This window comes from Chenopodium quinoa, unplaced genomic scaffold, assembly GCF_001683475.1.
Source record: "Chenopodium quinoa cultivar QQ74 unplaced genomic scaffold, ASM168347v1, whole genome shotgun sequence".
Lineage (NCBI taxonomy): Eukaryota > Viridiplantae > Streptophyta > Magnoliopsida > Caryophyllales > Amaranthaceae > Chenopodium > Chenopodium quinoa.
Window position 1 is genome coordinate 948,714 of NW_018744369.1, and position 8,083 is coordinate 956,796.

An 8,083-nucleotide genomic window follows, 5' to 3' on the forward strand; every position below is an offset into this window, starting at 1 on the left:
ATGGAGGAGAAAGAAAGTTGTGGGTAGGGTGCTCCCCACCATTGTGGGTGCTCTAAGACACTAACCCAAGTTTCTCAACGAACTTGAGTCCCCTTCAACTGATCCCTCAACTAGTTGAACTCTCTAAACTCGTTCTCTCTTTCTCTTTACTTCACTCCTAGAAGTAGCGGAAAGACCTGCAGGACTAGGCATAGTTGCATGTTTAGCCAAAACATCGATCCCCTAAATTGTTCTTGAAAAAGAAGATTGTTGTGCTTCTCTTTGGAAGAAACGTGCATATGACCGATATCATCTTCATCTTACAAAAGAATTTTGCTCGCTACCCTTAAAGCCTTATGCTCCACAAGCCAATGCATACATGAGTAAGAATGATTTCATAGAATACATAGATGATTATGTTTCAGACTTCAATATTAGACCACGTTACTATCACTCAGTCGAATCTGCATCCTTTTATGAAGCTACGGAAAAGTGGATAGTTGAAGCCAAGGACATCTTAGTAAAGGCAACTAAAGTTTTTGTCGCTAGTTTTCTGGTTGTTGCAACAGGTGATGAAAATGACAAGAGTTACATACATGACATCCCTAGATTGAATGATTTTAAGGGAGATGTCATGCATTCTAGTGAATACAAGTGTGCTCGTGAGTTTCAAGACAAGGATGTTTTGGTTGTTGGATATGATAATTCTGGGATGGAAATTAGTTATGACTTATGTAATGCAAGAGCGAACACCTCAATTGTTATTAGAAATTCGGTTAGAGTTCTTAATTCTTAGCATCTTGTATATACTATTGAACTCGTTATATATGTAACATAAATGAAGTATGGTTATGTGGGAAGAATTAAACTCGATCAATTAGAATTTGTTAATATGTGTAGGTTCATGTACTCCCAAGAGAAATGATCTTTGTGGGCGTGCACTTGTTAAAATACTTGCTTTATCAACGATGGATGTTGTAATTACATTTGCTAGAAAATTGAATTATGGAAATTTGGTCAAGTATGGAATTTATCGACCAGATGAAGTTCCCTTTTTCTTGAAGGAAACCAAAGGAAGAAGCCTAGTGCTTGATGTAGGAACTATAGCCAAAATTCAGTCAGGGGACATTATTTTTGTTGTTCACAAAATTTTTAAGGAAATTTGTTACTTTGTATTAAATTTCTGAATTATTATTATTACTAGTTTTGGCCCTGTGCAATGCACGATTTTATAAAGTAAGATTTATTAATAATAGTCAAATTGAAATAATATGACTTATGTAATAACATTTTTTTTTTGCTATTTAAACTCATTAATGTCTTTCCTTTAAAAAAAAACTTATTTTGGAGGAAAACATTTTCACAAAATTATGCCAAATGTCCCATCCGGTGATTACTTTAGTATATAGTATAGATTATTATTATTATTATTATTATTATTATTATTATTATTATTATTATTATATTTAAAAAACAAAAGTCATACAACCTACAATAAATTAGTGGGAAGCCGAGATACAATATGGGCTCCCACTCCTCTAGCTATAGCAAAGTTTACCATGGTGAAGATATGAGCTGTCGTACGAGCCCCAATGTCTTGCGCCGTCGAGAACCTCTGAACCCGCTTCAGCAACGCAACAACCTTTTTCTCTAATTCCCCAAGAAAATAAATGGAGAAGGGAATGAAACCATATCCATTTGCCTGACAACGAGCTTCATACTTAACCCGCTTCAGATGAGCCGCATCAGTCATAACTCTTCCAGGAACAAAGTCAGCTAGCCCTATCTGCGTCAAAGGTGAAGACCTTGTAAAGTCGACAAATACATCACAACTACGATCCTATGAATAAAGTAAAACATCGGAAGGTCTGAGGGCCCCGTCATTCCCTCCAAACAACCCTATGTTAACCTCCTTTCTAGCTGAAATCCCAAATCTGTAGCAAATATCAACAATGGTATACCAAACAACAATATGACGATGTTTAATGCCCACAATACCAGCACATGACACCGCGTGGTCGCCAAAAATATCCTTAGTAAAAACCCCAGAACAAGTAGAGCACGACGTCGAGACAAAGAACAATGGAACACCCATCCGGTAGCACAACACACATCGATATGTCTTCGCGTTCATCATCTGACCTAACCCAGAAATAAGGACAAACCGTAGCCAAGTAGAGGTGTGAACTCCTTGCTGCGATTTCCACAATGCTGTTTGACGAGGAGATAAAGAGAAGGTGGATTCTGCAGATGTGGTAACCTTTGTGAAATATATATCTGCCAATTTCTTCATCAGTTTAGGGGCAATGACCTCACAAGATTTACAAAAAATGTCTGACTCAACCACTCCATTATACATAAACAACGCATCCGCTAAGGCTCGACCAAGGCCAACAACGCTAGCATGCCGTAGAAGCTTTGTCTGCAACCCAGCAGACTATAAACGAGAGGCAAGAAAGGCATAATGAAGAACATCACCTGCGGAATAAACACCCAATCCGCCAAACGCAAATGGTAAGGTGGAAAGCCACCACTTCCAATCACCAAACCCATGCCCCGAAGCGGTAACGGTACACTCCAAAGAAGATTGAAGAGTCTCGTCGAAAGTGCGGCAAGCCTCCTAAAAAGTATTAGGAGGACAAGTACGCAAAGAAAAGTAGAGTTCAGAAAATCCGGTACATGCCCTAAGTAACAACAATTAATACTGAGGATCATCGAGCTTAGCTACCCTATCCATTAGAGAAATGATCTTGGTGACTCTCTGCATCACAAGGTCACCTCCAAAACTGGGATCAGAACTAGCTGGACCACCAAGAAACTTAACATCATGTGAAGGTCGAGAAATATTAGGCAGAAAGACACCCACAAGCCTGCTTCGAGGGTCCTCTGAAGGCCAGAAAACTTCAGTTTTTTCCACGCATATTGAGATGCAACCCAAAATGAGGCCCTTCCTCCATGATCAACTCTAGAACCTTCCCCACCACCAAAGTATCACCAATAATAGTGTCATCATCCAAATACCACGCTTGAAGACATAAGTCAAAAGCATCTCTGATTTTACAAACCAGGGGCTCTAAAATCAAAGCAAAAAGTAGAGGACCAAGGGGATCACCTTGCTGCACCCCTTGACACGACCATAAGGATTGGTCCCCATCATACAATCTGGTTGGATTAGAATAGCAGAATTCAACCCATCGCGCCATGCCCGGACAACGGCGAAGAACTTTAAGCAACATGACTGTACGATCAATAAGATTGAAGGCATTTGAAAATCCACCAACAAATTGAAAGACCAACATCAGAACCACGGTCCTCAAACAACCGATTCAAAGAATGAAGATTTGCCTCACCACCTGAAGAGACCCCAACGCCAAATTGAAGACCATCAAAGTAACTTCACAAAGACTGGCCAACCATAACAACACCCACCTTCAAAACTAGACGCCGCCAAATAGTACCCACATCTATTGGACGAATACTACCATCGGGCTTTACAAGTGGTGTAAGAGGAGCACTAGCAATATACTCTCCTAGTTCCACAAGATACTTTCTAGCTAGAAAAAGATTAACCACCCTAAAATAGAGTCAACTAACTCATCTGATACTGTCACGCAGCACCACTCAAGCAATCCATTAGGTGCTAAGCACTTAAACCGAGCTACCACATGATGTGCCACGTGGAAAACTCTTAATCTAATCCAAAACAACAGCTGAATTACTTTACAAGAATCAGGTCAAATAACGACGGATCAGTTCCAACGGCCTAAAATCTGTCGGAAAAATCGATATTTTCGACGGATTTATTTTCCGTCGGATATTTCCAACGAATTAAAACATTCCGTCGGAATATATGTGCTTTCCGACGGAATTTACAATTTCCGACGGATTTACAGTCCGTCGGAACGTAATTTAAAAAATTTTAAAAAAATTAATTCATTATCCCAAACCCTAAAATTAGCCCCTTCCCCATTTCTCTCATATTTCTACCTCTTTCTCTCTCTCTTATCTGTTTCAGCTCTTTCTCTCCTTCCTCTTTCATTCCCTAACTTCTCTCATCTCCTTCCTCCTTCGTTCTCCCTCTTTTCCTTCCCTCTTCTCCTTTCTTCTTCTCTTCACCGCCCTTTCTCTCTCCTTCAACCAACAGCAGCGCAATACCAACAACCACCACCACCAATCGCAACATCTAAAAGCTACAACATCCGCAACATCAAGCTCCGTCAACCACCACCAACAACAACCGCAACAGCGGCGCAACACCAACAACAATCGTGCATCAACAACTAACCCAACAACCACCATCACAAGCTTCCCACCCTCCACCCTCATGGTCTTGTTTTGTAGATCTTGTTGTAATTATAATGATAGATTGTAAATTTTATTGGATAATTGTATATTTATATTTTTGATTTAATTTTTGTTGGTTAATTATCGTTTTACTAAATAAATTATGATCAAATATGTAGATCTACTGGTTTTGAGTGTGTGTGTGGTATTTTTATTATTTTGTTGTGTAAATTTTCGTTTTTGGGCCTAATTTTTGTTTTTTTGGGGTCAATTTACAATTTTTTGGGGGGCTTTTCATTTTTGTGGGCTTAGTATTGGTTGTGGTTGTCGATGGTGGTGTATGGTGGTGGGATAGGTTCGTTGGTTGTGTCGGTGGTGGAGTGTGTTTATGGATAGGGTTGGTGGTGGTGTGTGGTTCTGGTTGGGTCGGTGTGTAGTGGGGTCAGGATGGGGGGGATGGTGGTGTGGGGTGGTGGGAGGTTTTTTTTTTGTTTTTTTAATGGATTTTCCAACGGAATTTCCATCGGGAATTTCCGACAGACTCATTTTCCGTCGAAAATTTTCAACGGAATTTTTCACACCCCGAAAACCTATTCCGATGAATGAAATCCGTCGGAATTTCCGTCGGAAAAGGTCGATTTTCCTACGAACACGACGACACTTTCCGACGGAAAACAGGGTGTGTATGACGGAATTTTTCCGTCGGAATTTAGCTGTTTTCTTGTAGTGATAGAAATGAGATGAAGGTCGTCAACAGGTATATCAGGAAATGATGGAGCTGAACAAGTAGGGTGTTTAGACTGTAAATCCGCGAGAGTGGCGTCATTATAAGGAGAAAAGCCTGAAGAAGAAAGAACTCAAACTGCATCAGTGTAATGACCATCACAAATCTTCCTACGACACTACTTGATATTACGCTCCTCCAAATCAAGGTCCTCATCACCAACCACTGATAAAGTAGGAGAATCCTCTGCCAAAGTATCCCTCACAAGCTGCAAAATACCACCTGGTGCACTCCAAGACCTAATAGCGTGGGAATTACTCTCTTCTTGATGCCGATGTTTTACTAATGACCTAGACTCGGAGTTGCTCCGCGGGCGAATGGTTTTAAGGGTGCAAAGAGGTAACACCAACAAAGAGACCCAACTAGAAATTTTATCGGGCTTAGAGATCACCTTATTAAGGGCACCTTTCAGAACCTTAGAAAATCCCAAATGACACTTGGGAGGTATAAACTTCACAGTACGAAACCCCTTGGAGAACAAACTATCAAGAAGAGCCACATCAAAACCATAATTTTGATCTTGCACCGAATCACCTAAGCGTTCAAGCTGAGCCAAAGAAGAGGGAGCTTGTGGCTTGGAGAAACTGTGAAGCACAAAATGAACAATACCATCTCCTTCATCCAGGAATGGCACAAACTCAGTCGGACTATGACAACACTTATTGTTATTATTATTATTATTATTATTATTATTATTATTATTGTTATTACTACTACTACTATTATTATTGTTATTGTTATTGTATTATTATTATTATTATTTTTATTAGTATTAGTATTATTACAATTATTATATCTAAAAAATATACCAAGTCATACAACCTACAAAATATTAGTGGGAAGCTTATATACAATCTGGGCCCTCGCTTTTCTAGCTATAGCAAATCCTATCCTACTGAACATATGATCTGCAAAACGAGCTCTAATATCTTAAGTCTTCGAGAACTTCTAGATCCACTTCAGCAATGCAACATCCTCTTTTTCTTACTTCCCAAGAGAAGAGAAAGAGAAAGGAAGGAAGCCATATCCGATTGCTCGCCAACTGGATTCGTCCTTGACCCGCTTTTAATTAGTCGCATCAGTCACTACCCGTCCAGGAACAAATTCAAATAGCCCATATTGTGTCAAAATTGTTGTTGTTGTTGTTGTTGTTGTTGTTGTTGTTGTTGTTGTTGTTGTTGTTGTTGTTGTTGTTGTTGCTGCTGTTGTTGTTGTTGTTGTATATAAATTACAAGAAGAAATCTTATTTCCAATTTTCATCCTTCGGTAACATAAAATTTTATATACACCTAAATGTGTGGTGCACCTAAGAGTACTTTCTACTCATTTAATTTTTTTTTACTTCTCATTTTAACATCTTAAATTGACCAAAAATATCAAACGAGTAAAAACCCATCCTTAAGTGCACCTACCCTTATCTGCACCAGGGTGTATATTAAAGGTAATCTTTTTAAAATTACTTGGGAATATTAATTAAATGTGTAATCTTCCCATTTGCACTACCAAAATTCTTATAATGGATTAATTTAACAAGTATATTATTGTATTATATGTCTCTTTATGGCTTATTTTATCATGCAAAGTACCCTAGCTAGATTTTAATATCTCCATATAAAACAAATGAAATAATAATTTATAAGTTGATATTTTATGCAAAATTCTAATGTTAAATTTTTTTTTTAATTAAATTTATAGATTTTATCGGAAATTGCAAGAATAAATAAAACAAATGTCATATTTGAGTTAAATTTTGATGCAATAATATCTGCAATTTTAGGTTGTTTTATTGGGAATTTGTGAAAATATTAGAGATTTTTCTCAATTAGTTGGATTTAATTATGTTTTAATGGTTAATTTAATTTGTTTTGGTGGATAATTTTGAATTAATTATAGAATATATATTAACCTTGGTAATAAAATAGTTGAAATTTGGTAAGTTACTTTTAATGGTTAATTTGAAGTTGTTTTCATGGGTTATGTTGAATAAGTTAGAGATTAGAAACCTTGTTATTAAATTAGTTGAATTTTGGAATGTTTAAATGGTTAATATTAAGTTGTTTTGATGGGTATATTTGAATAAATTAGAGATTAGTAACCTTGTTACTAAAGTAGATGAATTTTGGAATGTTTTAATGGTTACTTTTAAGTCGTTTTGATGGGTAATTTTGAATAAATTAGAGATTAGTAGCCTTGTTAGTTTAGCAATTTTGAATAAATTAGATGAATTTTGAACAAATTAGTGAATACATAGTTTAGCAATTGTTATTTTGATGAATGATGTGTTTTAGCTTAGAAATAAATTAGTGAATGACAAGTTATGAGAAAGAAATAGTACATACATGATATTTAACCTAATTTTTGTTTTTTTTTTTTTTGTTTTTTTAATAGATTCATATGTGAATCACGAGTTTAGCTAGAGGACTACATATTGAGCTCAAGTGGGTAGTTCATGAGTGTACATCCACTGTAGTTGCTATATTGGTATAACTTATAAACTTTACTAAGCTATATTTCTTTCTATTTATCCATTTAATAAAATTTTATTCAAGATATTGCAACTTGTGTATTGTTTAATTGCAAATAAATACAACAGTATATATAATTCTTGCATCATCATATGCCTAAATATCCGTTCAAGGCTTTCTCATTAGGAGAAAGTCTTGAATAGTCCCCAGTTGGGACTGTTCTTGAATGTGTACTCTCACTTAGGTGGTGAATGTATGTTTTCTTTTTTATTTTAAGGAACATCTTGGCTTACCATTTCCTCACTATGTTCTCTGGGTACATATGTGGGTAATTTATTATCTACATCGTGTACTTGGAAAACTAGGGAGAAATGCTGCCGGATTTTCCTTAAAATTAGAAAGTTGACATACATTCACTAGTAAGAGTATACATTTAAGGATGAGTTAGGTTGGAGTGATAAGGACCCTTTGGAAACATGCATTTTTTCACTATATGAATGGTATATTCACGTTTTGTACTTGATTTTGATTTACATAAAATATGTCGCAATTACACATTATTCATTATATG

The 8,083-nt window shown here is 36.6% G+C and overlaps 1 pseudogene; it reads left to right on the plus strand.

Moving 5' to 3' along the window:
* Window positions 1–1,219, plus strand: LOC110696813 (annotated as a pseudogene).
* Window positions 1,220–8,083: the final 6,864 nt, after the last annotated feature.